Consider the following 14,631-nt stretch of genomic DNA (forward strand, 5'->3'; position numbering starts at 1 on the left):
GACTGTTGCTGGTTTGCATAATGTGCCGCGGCCTGTGTATGGTGTGCCGCGGCCTGAGTGTGTTTCTGGGAGGAATTATGCCTCTGTCAGGGGGTGAGCCGCGGCATGGCTATGGCGAGCTGCGGCCCATCAAGGCAGATTTGGCCAAAAATGGGTTTTTGGCCTAGGGATGCTAGCTTAAGGCCTCGGGGTTGATCCTAGTACCCGGTTAAGTGGGGATTGATGTCCCGGAGGCTAGATATTGATTTGGGAACTTAAGTTGATCATTTTTATTGATGATACCTTATATTTGGTTATGACTAGGTGACCTCTAAAGGACTAAAAGTTGATCCTTCTCAAGGGGTGTTCTTTTAATCGTTCGAGCTCGACTTTGAGGTAAGAAAACTGCACCCTATGTATATGTGACATGCATGGCTATTATTGTAACGACCCGGATTTTCAAGACTCGATAATGCGGAAATATAAATGTTTTCATTTAACAAAATGTCTCAAAAGCCCATAGAAAAAAAACTTTTTAAAAAGTCGTATGGCCATACTTAACATTTAGTTACAAACATGTTTTACAAAGATTAGAGTGAGCCTAGTTTAGGAAAATTACACAACATTTCCAAAAATAAAAAGGCTTCCCAAAAGGTCGGTCCACATGTACATTTGCAAGGAAGACTCCAGCGCTCACTGCTCTGCCTTGCCCTTGCTCTTACCTACAACATGAAACAACTAGGTAAGCGAAAACGCTTAGTAAGATCAACTTTCAAACAAAGCATGTAGAGAATTAGGGTTCCGGACCCATCCGGACCCTAAACAATCAATTTCAAGAACGCTACAGCGTCCTGGCAAACTTATGGTCATGCCTGATAACCAATGATAAATTAATTCGTAACTAGATAAAAATCCTGCACTCAGAAAAATCCCAGAACAAGCAGATATATTATATCATAACTATATCTTATCAACAATTATATCCCTGCACTCAGAAAATCCCAGAGCAAGCAGATATATTATATCACAACTATATCTTATCAACAATTATATCCCTGCACTCAGAAAATCCCAGAGCAAGCAGATATATTATAACACCAAATAATTCGAGACCAACGCTCGACAATTTCCAACAATTCATGCGTAACGCGCCCTCCAACATAATTGCTAATCTGTAAAAGAGAACTGAGTCCCCACACTAAGATCTAGCCAATAAATATTCTCATCAAGGGTAACTATCGTGTTACCTACGGCATCGCTACTTATTCAAGAGTGTAATCCAATTTACACGGTTTTACGGAGACTTCTATGTTAATCAGTGGTGCTGGTGAGCAGCTGCCCCTAGGGTGTTCAACCTCACTCAATCTTGGCAACCCCTAGTATCTCTAGGCACTCTCACGGAATGGCCAATATTCACGGCTGCTATCCGGGAATAACTTATCAAAGCACTTGCTCGGATTCTAACCGTCCAATGATTAAGTAAGCATGAGGGCCCCTAGGTCCCATTTATCTTGGCGCCCCTAGGTTTAACCAGCTTATCCTCATCTCATGGCCACTCGTCGCGGTAATGAACCGGACATAAATAAAATCAAGCAGTGTGACGAGGATCAACCGTCTAGGATATGATGGACTTCTACCGTTCATATTTTCTAAATCAGCACTCACTAGACTAACGTCTCTAAGCAACTTTCTATGACAGCCTATATATGTGCATGTATCCCTATACTAACATACAAGACAATAATCATTTCATGTTGCAGCCATACAATATAAGTTGACTTACTTGGAGTCCTTAGCGCTCAGCAGGTTTTCACCCTCCAACGTTCAGTCCAGTTACGCTTAGCCAATACTGTAGTTATCCATACAGTATACTCGGATTAATTATGGCACTAATAATTCATTATTATTATTTTGGGCAGTTTGGTCATTTTAATAAAAGTCATTTGTAAGGATTTATAATCCTTATTTGGTTTTAAACCTATTAAGGAAAGTCATACAAAATATTCGAGACTAAACCCTAAGTCTCGGGGAGACCTATCCTAAGGTCTCGATACCTAGGCTCGGGTATCACAATGGTATTTCCCCACAACCCGCTAAAAATCTTATTCTTTCAAGGTATCACTATTAACCCGCACTTTCGACTAGTCGGTTAAAATATGTAAGACTTTAGCCGGTATTATATCCAGAAAATACAAATAAATTCCTTAATTATTTTTAAAGAAAATAAACTCTTTAAATTTTCCTTTTATTTTTCTTAAGGTTTTAATATCTAAAAACCGTTTTAAGAAAATTGCCTAATTTGTCTTAATTAGGAAAACCGTTATAAATTTCTCATCTTGACTAATTAATTTTCCAAAAGCAATTAATCAATTTTACTTACTAGGAAAATAATTTATTTAATTATTTTCTCAAAATATAGGGTTTTAAACCCTCTTTTAATTTATTAACTATTAATAAATTAAATCTCTTATTTTTAGAAAGAATAAAAACTCTTTAATAAAAATAATTCATTTAAACTCAAATGGATAATTTTAGTGAAAATATGATTTCAAGACTTACCAATTTATATCTTGAAATAAGCAAAATTTTACTTTTTACCTTATGTTCCAAAATCTCATTTTTACACTAAGTGTGAAAAACCTAATTTTCACATTTTTAACTACATACTTCGTTAGTTCAAAACTTGAAATTTACTTACCCAATTGTTTCCAAAATTTCCCAATTCCATTTTTGTTATGCCATTTAGGTCTTTGTAAAATCTTAGGTCAAAATGAGCATTTTTTATTGGTGAAATTATTTTCCAACAATGAGGTAAAAATGACCTTATTTTCAAGTCCTTATTTTTTTCCAAACTTTGACAGTTAATAACTTTTAAACCGTTTAATATTTTCTTACCAAATTTTACAGTGGACTAATAGGTTATGCCAGAAATATGTCCACAAAATTTTAGAAAAAACTGGGTTCATTTGCCCTATACAGTGGCTGTCCAAACTTGGTTCCGAAAATAAGAATACGAAAAAACAGTTTTTTACCTAATCTTTGAAATAGCATAACTTACTCATTTCTAAACATTTTTTAGTGTTTCAAAAGCTCAATTTTATGTACTCAATCTCAACAACATCACAGTACAATTAAATTTTACAAAAACAATATACAGTGGCTGCTTGACCCCTTGGAAGTCACAGCTCAAAACATGTTTTGTTTTAGGGTATCCTACAAAACCCTTGGGGGTTTTGGTTCCCATTTTCAAAAATCAATACACATGCATCATAAAAATTATTAAACAACTACCATAACCTTATTACATCATCAACAAGAAACTCTAAGCATTAGATATACAAAATAATGCTTAAAACTAAAAACCCTACAACAAAATCATCAAAAGTAAACTTTTTACCTCTTTGGTGTTCTTGCTTAAGGTTTGGACCTTCCTATAAGCTTTGACTCCTTCAAAACCTTTCAAAAACCCTAACCAACTTCCTCCAACAACATAGGTAATTAGCTATTTGAAACTCTATGATTAAAACTTGACAAAAGTCTAGATTAATGAAACTTTACCTTAGGGAAAACCCTTCCTAGACCAAGACTTAGCTTCCAAGTTTCTTTGGTGTTCTTGGGGTTCAAAATGGAGAGAACACTTGAGAGAGTCTTCAAAAATCAGATGAGAGTGAATGAGGGAGGGAGAGTGGTCGGATTTGGGGGTTAGAATGGCTCACACAACTCTTCAAAATATCACAAAACACTTGAGTGATTTTCTACCCACTTGCCCACTTGACTTCTTAATTAAATGGGATTTGAATTTTATAAAATTGGGTTCACACCACTCTAAAATAGCACATGGCCAGCCACCCTTTTCCATATATGTGACCATTAATTTATTTTTATTTATTTTTATTTTTTATAAAGGTTTATAAGAAGAAAAGTCCAAATTGACTTTTGACACTTTTTTTCACTCTTATTAAGTTTTAATCACCAAACTTAACATTAATTAATTAAATTAAATGTCTCTCACATTTAATTTAATTAATCACATAATAAAATTTAACCTAAGGTCCATTCATGGAATAAAATTCCCCATTTCGGCAAAATTAGGCATTTAACACAAAATGCCCTAAAATTTCCATTTTCTTTTAGGTTTATTATTTTTGACCAAACTTTAACTTTTATGAATGTATTTTATGCCCAAAATATAATTTCCATGATTTTTCATTTTATTTTCCGAGATTTTACCCGATCAGGGTTTTTGTGTCGGTCCAGGACCGAAAGTCTTATCTTGACTTTTAAAATCACAAAATTCATATTTTGGCTAGCAATAACTCATGGAATACTTACAAACAAAATATAATATTATTTAAAATAATATTCTTAACCCGGGGGAAAAATACCGACCCGAGTCGTTTAAAGGTACCCGGAAACGTAGGACGTTACAATTATGAATGCATGTTGGTTGATTATTGAGCATGACATGCATGGTTATTATGATGCATGTTGGTTGGCTATTGAGTATGACATGCATGGCAATGATTGATGCATGTTGGATGTTTAAATGAAAACATTGATAGCATAATGAATGCTTGGCAGGTTTTCCCGTTTGCATATGATTATTATTGAGGCATGCTGGATGATTAAGTGGGATGCATGTGATGCACGAGAAACATGTGACTAGGGCATGCCATGAGTGATGAATATGAGATTGGCCAGAGCTTGAGTCTCTGAGTTTGTGCATGATCATGATTATGCTAGCAACTGTTTAGTAAGCATGTTGAATGCCCTATTCTTGGATAACTGGCATATGATACATATTGATAGCATTGCTTACTTGTGCATGGAACTGACTAATTAGTCAGATTTGGCAAAGGGGCTAGTATCAACTGTGAAGCTGTGACTCACTAGTCAGGTTCGGCAGTGGTACTGGGCACTGGTCACGTTGCACTGACACGCCAGTCAGAATTGGCAAAGGTGTTAGTATCAGCTGTGAAGCTGTGACTTATTAGTCAAGTTCGGCAGTGATACTGGACACTGGTCACATAGCGCTGATTTATTAGTGAGAACGGTATTAGCGTGGTTCACGCAAGCCAACGGAGATTAGATCTAATCGACTATTAGCATTGAATGACTCAAAGAGTATTAATGCAAGACCGACCCCGAGGGCCGATGATTGAGATAAGCACTTGGAGGCTAGTGGCTTACCTAGCAGCCACTCTCCCTCTTGAATCATATGATGTTCACTCAATGGTTTGGAAGCTTTATGCTCCGTGTGATTATAATGATAATCATTTGATAATGTTTATGAAAAGTATTATGTTTTCTTGCTGGGCTTCGGCTCACAGGTGCTGTGTGGTGTAGGTAAAGGCAAGAGGAAGCTGGACCATCCTTGAGTTGGAGAGCTTAGGTGGTGACGTGTACATATGCAGATGCTCGTCCGTCACGGCCGAGGTTTAAAGTGGAACTAGGGTTGAACCCTGCTTTGTCGCTTAGAACGGCCTGTTGTAAATATTTTCTATAATAAACTCTTAAATTTATGTTTTTGGGATCCCAATGTATATATTAAACGTTCTAGTGAAACGTTACATCTTAACCAAAATGTTTAATCCCTAAACCGCTAATCATACTTAGTTCACGATTTTGGCCAAATGACTCGGTTAGCGAGTTTAGCACTGTTTACAAGGCACACCATAACGGTCCCTGGAGTTTGGGGCGTTACAGTTAATCATAGATATGAGCATCTATAGCTTCTAATGAAGAAGTAAGATGATAGTTTCCTTTTAGTTTGGTTCAAGGTGCTAAATGATAGAGATCTCATTTCAGTAATTAATATTAGTTTACTAAAATATCATTTACAAGGAACTAAGTGTTTTAAGGATAAAACACAATGAGGGGTAAAAGGTATTTTTAGTCCCATCTCGTTGTAGATCATCTATGGAGGATTGAGTGATAATTATGGTTGTAATAATGGATAACTAATAACGTATCTATATTGGTTATAGAGTGTTCTATGAATTCAAGAGTGCAATTCTGACTCTTTAATTGAGTCACAAGAAATTAATAAGTTAGTAAGTTCATCTGTTAAATTTATGGTAACTTATTAGAGCTTGATTTCAAAGGCCCATTGTCCCCACTGTACCAGGTCAATTAGAATTATCAATGTTGACCAGGTCAATTTTGGATAGTTTCAGAGAGTTATACAATCTAGAGAAGAAAAGAGATTTTTAGCCAGATTGATTAATTAAGACAAATAGATGTCTAAATTAATAAATAAGTTTGAATCAAGGTTCAAATTATAAATAATTAATTTTGATAATGGATTTAAATAATTAATTAATTAATAGAAAATAATAAGGGACTTGATTTTAAGGACTTATTTATTCCGCTGCATATAATGTAAGTGTTGTGATCATTATTTATGTTTAAATTCAATTATAGAAACATGTTCTAGGTTTTTTTATATTAATTTGTTTAAGATATGATTTACATGAAAATAAATAAGATCCTTTATAAGTTTTCCCACCAGCACATACAATGATTTGCACTACCCTATCATTCTTTATTTTGCATAATTAAACTACTTGTACTATTTTCACATTTTTAACGAAAATTATCTAATGGTTTTGAAAATTGGATATTGGAATCCCTATTATAAGATGGTGTTAGTGGGGATCGTGTTGTGGCACTTAGGAGGCAGATACATATTTGCGTTCTCGCATGCCGCGGCAGTACATATATAGCGTCGCGGCGCTCACGAAGCATGCAAATATCTGTTTTGCAGCACAAAAGAATAAATTTTAAGCTATTTAAGGTTTGCTGTTTAAATTTTAAGCCTTGTGGTTTAAAGTTTTAAAGATTTTGGTTTTGATTTTAGACATTGTGCTATATAGATAAAAATATATATATATAGTTTAAAGAGACTTGGTTTATAATATAAGCCTAAAGGATTAAATTTCAAACCTTGTTGTTCAAATTTTAAGCCATTAAAGGTGTGGTTTAAATTTTAAGCCTAGTAGTTTAAATTTTAAACTTAGTGATCCTTAGTCAAGTATTTAGTACAAAACCAACCCAAAACAATTGTCAAACTTTTGTGATGGGACCTCAAAAACCAATCCTAAAAAATATACATTTCTATAACATTGTTGCAAGGTCAAACTAGGTCCATACAAACTCTTGACTCCTAAAAATTCTGTTGACGGTGAGAACTCGTCAACTAAGTTGAGTTGGAAAAAATTATCAAGTTAAGATAGTCAATAAAAAAGCAGTATAAATCTCAGTAATAATTCAAGAACAATGACAGAATAACAATGGAGAAATCTATCTTTCATTCACTCTCAAGCCTTTGCTACAGTAAATTTTCCAACCCCCTCCCATGTGGGAGAGGGATCCTTTTTATAATAGGCTCTGATGGCCTGGGATACATGGTGGTCCAGGAGACCAAGTGGTACATAAGTACTCTACCAGGAGAGTGGTTTCAGAAGCTGAGGTCGTGCACCCAGTACAGGGGCAAGCGTCAGGAGGATGTCTCCACTACTTGTCTGTACTCATGTCAGTGGAGTGGGGATAGACATAGTGGCGCAGGTGGTAGTGGTGTCGACTCTGACTCCTGGCCGTAGACGTACGGGCCACAACTCTTATTCCAGCACTCCCACTCCCCCACTAGTACGGGTGCCAGAGGAGTGGCTGGTGAGGACAACGGTAGGTACTTCGTTCGTACCTCCACTACTTATCTGATGTGGGTACTATGTCTGTACTCTAACTCCTTTCAGTTCGTCAGTGGACTCTGTACCTCATGAGATCAATGCCTGTGGCCCTCATTTGCAAGGCATAGATGCGAGGCGGTAATGACCCATGCACTTGCCGTGCCTTGCAAGGCTCCTAGTGGCGAGGAGCCTAGCTATACTTGTCTCCTTGCGGCACGGATCCAGGCTCGTGACATGATGGTGCAACGGCCTCCCGAGAAGATGACGGCCCAAGGGCCTCGCGGGGGCGCACGCTCATGATGGCCTCACTGAGCGCGCGTGCATGATGGCCTCGCTAGGGGCGCGCGCGCGCATGACGGTCTCGCTGGGGGCGCGCGCGCATGAGGGCCTCGCTGAGGGCGCGCGCCTGATGGCCTCGCTGGGGGCACACGCGCATGATGGCCTTGTTGGGGGCGCACGCATGACGGCCTCGCTGCTTCACTGGGGGCGCGCGCGCATGATGGCCTCGCTGGGGGCGCGCGCATGACGACCTCGCTGCTTCACTGGGGGCGCGCGCGCATGTGGGCCTCGCATGTGGGCGCGCCTGATGGCCCGCGAGAGGGCGACGACCCGAGGACCCAACGAGAGTGTAGGCGTATGGGGATCTAAGTGCGTTCTTTGGGTCTTTTATAAGCGTGGCATATTGAGCATCCACACTTGCCCCCCAGTCTAGGAGAGGACCTTTAGGTGCTCTTGTAGACTATTCTCCTTGATTCTTATAAATAGGCCCTCATGCAAGGCTCATTATGTACACCTCACTTCCTTAGCTTAGTGGTATCTAGACCCATACTCCATTTAAGAGGTAAGGGGTTCAATCCCCCACCACATCACTTTTTCCATAGTTTTTTTTTTTTTTTTTAAGCATGGGCTAATTTCTTGGGGTATCTATTTGGAGGCTAACACATCCTTTTGGTCTATTTTTGCAGACGCGTAAATTTGACCATTTGGTGCTTTTGGCCCTCGACCTCCTTTCAACCTCGACAACGCTCCATCTTATCTGCTTGAGGTATATTTTCTTTTTCTCTTCCGTTCATTAGGTCTAAATTAGCATTACTCGGGATGGGGTATCTTAGCCTGAGCTTGTAGTGAGTTTGACCATATACATGCCCCTCTTTTTTATACCCTGTAATGGGCCATTTAGGATGCTTGCATCTAGATATATTAAGCCTATTCCTTTGTGTTTTGTAGCCATCCTCTTATTTATACGCGAACCCCTTTTCGCTTTCGGGACGAGGTCTCATGGCCAGTAACGGCCCGTCCGACATACCTCCGGGGGCTGAATTTATTGACCTGTCCTCAGACTCAGAGTCCCCTGAGGGCAATCCTCACTAGGACTATGACTCCTTAAGGCAGGCCCGCATCCGCCACCTTGAGTACATGGCTGAACTTAGGCGTAAAATTTGGGTAGTGGAGAGCGAAATTGACTCGGTGTCGAGAGGAGACAGAGGACCTTCCCCCCCAGACCTTAGTGACCATGTAGTGAGCCTTAGGATGACCCTTTTTGAATTGTAGTGGGAGTTAGAGTATGGAGGGACACCTTCCGCCTGAGCCTTCCAGCCCATCTTCGCCTGATGACTGTCAGGGGGCTGCTTCTGCTTCTCCTCAGCCCTTAGTCTCAGTTTTTCCCAACTTAGCACTTCCGCAGTCGCTCCCTCGATGGAAGACTCTTGCTAGGAAGAAAAAATGGAGGGTCAAGTGTTCTGTCTCTTCCTCACATTTTTCTTTTGATTTTGCAGATATGCCGAGGGCAAGGCGACAGGTATCTACCCAAGAGCAGGACGACGCCCCTTTACTAGCATCCGAGCTGGTGTCGCGCGTGTCCAACAACAAACTGATGGACATCGTGAATCATTATCGCGTCCCTCCAAATTATGCTCTATACGCCCCTTTGGAGACATACCGGGCTGACCGCCCTAGGCTCGGCTTCGTGGCCCTCAGTGAGCACATTCTGAAAGCGGGTGGTACCGTTCCGTTACACCCGTTCTTTATTGCAGTCCTCAACTACTTCGACCTTGCTCCCCTTCAGCTGGCACCCAATGGCTGGCTGACTTTGAGCTGCCTTTTCATTGCATACATGAAACTATTGAAGCGCGCCCCTACGGCAACCGAGGTACATTTCCTCTACAACCTCATGCCCCTTCACAATTCAAAAGGCTTTTACTACTTACAAAAATCCAACAACGGTGTAACGCCCTACTACCTTAGAGTCGTTACTAAGTGAGTTTTACGAAGTGTTGTGCAATTAACTTGCTAACCAAGGATTTTAAAACAAAAGTGTGACTAAGCAAAAGTTAAGGCTGTAATCTTTTGAAAATGCTTTACTTCGTTGAAAACTTCAAGTATCTATCATTTGGGATCCCAAAATAAGGTTTGTAAAATATTTACAAGTTAAAATAAGTTTACAGCTGATTGACTATCAAAATACAGGTTAATACAGCCATTTAGAAAATGCCCCCAACCAAAGCAGTCGGGCAGGCCAAACATGTACGCGCCGCTTCATGCTCTCCGTACTCATGGCTAGTTGACTTAATCGTTGCCCTTACCTGCAACACAGAGCACCCGTGAGCCGAAGCCCAGCAAGAAAACTCAAACAGCACATAGCATATGCATAATATATAATCAACCTATCAGATAATCCAGAGATAACCAAGTAGTCCATTAGACTAAACAAGCATTCCACGTGCTTAGTGTTACTTCCGGCCCCGCTGCCATTCTCGGCTCCTTTGCCGTTCTCGGCTCCCTTGCCGTTCTCAGCTCATTTGCCGTTCTCGGCACCTTTGCTGTTCTCGGTTCCTTTGCCGTTCTCGGCACCTTTGCCGTTCTCTCTACTATAATCACATATAGTAAAATTCAAATAACATTCAAACATATAACAACTCAATCAAAACTATACCATAACATGTAATACAATTTTAGGGTCGCGCCCTGCATTAACACTATGGGTCCATGCCCTGTCCTACGGGTGCTACAGTTTTCTTACCTATATCCCGAACTTCACAGTACACCAAAGTCACGAGCACGGTCCTCTAGCACGAGCCTCTCCGAAACCCTAGTCACAACACATATAAAACACTCTTTAATACTAACCAATTCCAAAACCACTTTCTGGGACCAATCCCGTACTCTCGGGACCTCCAAATTCCTAAAATAATGCATCGGAAACATCCCCCGAACCTCCGGAACAAATGCCCAAAATTGCAAAATTTCCCATCCTGAAAATAGCCTAGCGCCGCGGCGCTACCTGCAAAGGCCGCGGCACCCAGAGAAGTCAGAAGGTTCCCCTGACTGGAAACAGCCTCGCGCCGCGGCGCCCAAGAACAGGGCCGCGGCGCACCTTCGCGAACCCAGAAATCTGGGTTTTTCCTCTACATTTCCCCGAGCCAATACCCCTCCAAATCATCCCAAACAAATACTTAAACCCCAAGATCAATTTAAAACCTCAAATGAACCACCTAACAACCCATAAACACTAGCATCAAGATCAAACACACAATCACACTCAAAAATCCACCCTTTGAATTCAAACTTCAGAAACTTAAACCCATAGGCCAATAACACAAACCCAAGCTTGAAAAACCTAAACAATGCCTCAAAAATCTTAAACCACAACAGATATGAAAACCCAAGGATGTTTAAAACTCTTACCTTAATCAAGCATTCAACCTTGAGCCCTCTCCAAATCCAGCTTCAAACCAAAACCTCTTGATTACCAAGCTAAATTCCCATACAAAACCAGCCACAATTCTCTTTCAATTTAATGCTTAATCTCTAAAAATAAAACTTGAAACTTAAGCAAAACAGGGGGTGAACTCTTACCTCTGAAAAATCTTGACCTATACTTGATTTTAGTTGCCCCATGCCTCTTGATTCTCCTCCTAAATTGCTCTTTTCTGCTCCTTTCTTCCTCTCCTTCTCTTCTAGCTTTTTCTTCAATTTCTATCAAGAGCTATATTATGACTTAGTGCCAAACGTTTACCCCTTTTTCCCCAGCTGAAACTTATCTAATCCCCCTGCCAAATGACCATTTTACCCCTTCATCAAAACCCTTTGCTAACTAAACCTCAAGGGCACTCTAGTCCTTTCTCCTATATTGCAATTCTACCAATTCTTTCACCTAAACTTGTTACTCTCAGCAATAACTAATGGTTACTCAGGTTACTCAATCACCAATAACCATTAACCGCTAATTCTCTACTTAACCATAAAATTCCCAAAGTACCCCTAGGCTCCTCCCGAGCCGGGTATAAAATCCCGTTGTGACCTTTAAGTTAACTTGCTCTCTAGGACCGTCTCGGCACGTGCATCACAATAATATCACCGCACTCACGTGGTACAAATCACATAACACAATTATCACATATATGCCCTCAGCGGGCTAAAATTACCAATTTACCCCTATCATACAAATGGGGTTCACATGCATATTTATTTCACCTAAACATGCATACTAACCACATATTCATTAAATTCACATAAATTAATGCAGTATAACAATTATTTCCCTCTAGGCACACTAATCAAGGCTCCAAGCCTTATTAGCAAATTTAGGTCGTTACAAACAGGGCCTCTTTGATAGAGGGTTCGGTATCTAACCCGGGGGCTTGGAAGCGGGACTTTTTCTTTGTGGAAGGTCCACTCTCTGTCTGTGAGGATTTCCGGGACACTCCCAGTAAGTACTCTGAGCATCACTTCCTCTCTCTTTTTTTGTTTTTTTTGTTTTTGCAACTTATGGTTTCGTGCCTTACGCTCACATTGATTATGGCGCGTATTATGCAGAGCAATTCGTCGAACCCATCGTCATCGAGTTGGAAGCGAAAGACATGAGAAAGTTCCTCAACCCTGATCCTGCCACGAAAGAGGCGGTGCCCCTTTTCACCGTAAAAAATCTGAACCGCCACAAGCTATCTCCCGTTTCTGACCCCAAGTTGTTGTGGACCATCTCTGGGTCCACGAAGATGAAGGAGACCTTGGCTGAGCCTTGCCCGGATGACGATGAGGATGAGGAGGGGCTGGAGGAGGCCCCCCTTGACCGCGGGGGATCCCACCAGCTGTCTCCATCTCCTAGGGGGTGCCCTCCATGTGCTTCCTATGATCCGGACATAGCCCCTCACTCACAAGACCAGTAGGACATTCCAGGGTGTTGTATTTTCCCTGACCATGAGGGCCACGACGCCTTCACTCAGGCTCCTCTCGACCCTGAACCATCGGGGACTTATTACGCCGACCTTGTGGAGCCTCCCTCTAATCTACCAGAGCCTCCGTTTTCCACTTTCACCGCGCCCCCTCCCGCTTCGGCAAGCGGGTCGTCTGTCCCCATCCAGCCAGGTGCCCCTAGTACGGATGGGGAGCCTTGGGTGACTCGGATGGCAACGTCTTATGGACAGCGATACACTCAACTTGCCTCGAGCCTCCCTGTATCCGACTGGAATGGTCTTGGGAACGTTGCCCAAATGGACCTTGGGGAAACCCTACGGCGCGCCACGGCCTGGGTGAGTTCCTGCACCTTGCGTCGGCATTATTATATATAGATGTACATGCGTTTTTCTTTTTGTTACTTATTGTTGATGTCGTTAACTTTCTTGTGCAGGCCTATACCGTGGCTCTATGGTTTGCTGACTCGTCCAGCAACCTCTCCGCATCTACTGCTGAGAGGGACTGCCTTACAGCCTGGGTCCAGGAGCTCGAGAAAGAGCTTAATGAAACTAAGGCTAAGTTTTCAAAGGTCCGGACCAAATTTTCCAACTTGTCACTAAAGAGGAAGGAAGTAAAGGCCAAGACCAAGGGGCTACAGGACAAGGTTACCAGCTTGGAGCATGCACTCCAGGAGGCCAAGGCCATCACGGCTGCTACGCAGCAGAGAGTTACCCAGTTGGAGGCCGAAGTCGAGGCCCTCAGGGCCGAACTTCAGTCGTCGCAGGAGAGAAATGCTTCCTTGGAGGCGGAGAAGGCTACCACCAAGCACAGGTCCATAGACCGTGCCCTTGGAGGCAGGATCCTAATTTCGATTTCTCTTCTTTTGGTGAGCACGCCGTTGCTCGAGCAGCCACGTGGAGTGCCCACATTAGGAGGCCCTGAAGTAGTTACTTCATAACATTTGCCGGCGAGCCCTCCATGGGTGTGTGCTCTCTTCCTTTTTTTTTTTTTTGTACTTTGGGCCTTTGTAATATGACTGTCATTACTATTTTTCTAGCATAACTATTGTACTGTCTTTGAAACTTTCTTTTTCAATGTATAAATACATGTGCTGCTGTTTATTTCTTGTTCTACTACATTTGAGGCCCTTTTAAGCCTGTATGATGGGATTTGGTTGGTTCCCCTCTTTTATTTACCAGGCTGGAGGTCCTTTGGAGCCCATGTGAAAGGGTTCACTGGGACCTCTTTTGGTGCCTCTTGATTACTTTTATAAGGATATTTTGACCCATTGGGTCCTTGCTATCCTTTTATATATTCTTGCGCGCGCTTATTGTTTGTTGCGAGAAGCGTCCTTCTCGTCGTTATTCATAATACTATTTTTGCTAGGGTCTCTTTTGGGACCCTTTTTGGCTAGACAGCTTGGCGGCTGCTCTAGACTTATTATTGTCATTACCGTATAATGGCTAGACTTATTATTGGTTAGGCGGCTTGGTGGCCGCTCTAGAATCATTATTGTCGTTACCATATATTTTTTTTTGTAAGTCCCTAAGGCCTCTTTGATATTCACAAGGGTAGCTAATCCTTGTGATCCCAGGAGATGCCTTGTAAGGACTCCGCTTAAGGCCCTGATATAGGGGGTTCCTCTGGGATCCCCGCTAAAGGGTCCTTTTTAGGGTCCTCTTGATGGAGGGTTGTTTTTAGGATCCTCTTGGTAGAGGGTCCCTTTTAAGAGTTAGGAGGGCAAGAGGTCCTTTTTAGGATCCTCCGTTAGAGGGTCCTTTTTAGGAGTCTC

General features: G+C 41.5%; 1 long non-coding RNA gene across 2 annotated transcripts; it reads right to left on the bottom strand.

Moving 5' to 3' along the window:
• Positions 1 to 460: 460 nt before the first annotated feature.
• Positions 461 to 3,836, bottom strand: LOC133821424 (uncharacterized). Of its 2 annotated transcripts, none has more exons than XR_009887562.1 (3): positions 3,538 to 3,836; positions 3,377 to 3,455; positions 461 to 701 (listed from the first exon to the last, which is right to left on the bottom strand). It is a non-coding gene; the product is annotated as an uncharacterized LOC133821424 (long non-coding RNA). The 2 variants fall into 2 exon arrangements; XR_009887561.1 differs by lacking the exon at positions 461 to 701 and adding an exon at positions 1,757 to 1,828 and having other exon boundaries at positions 3,538 to 3,746.
• Between the last annotated feature and the right edge of the window lie 10,795 nt (positions 3,837 to 14,631).

The sequence above is a fragment of the Humulus lupulus genome, chromosome 3 (genome assembly GCF_963169125.1).
Source record: "Humulus lupulus chromosome 3, drHumLupu1.1, whole genome shotgun sequence".
Classification (NCBI taxonomy): domain Eukaryota; kingdom Viridiplantae; phylum Streptophyta; class Magnoliopsida; order Rosales; family Cannabaceae; genus Humulus; species Humulus lupulus.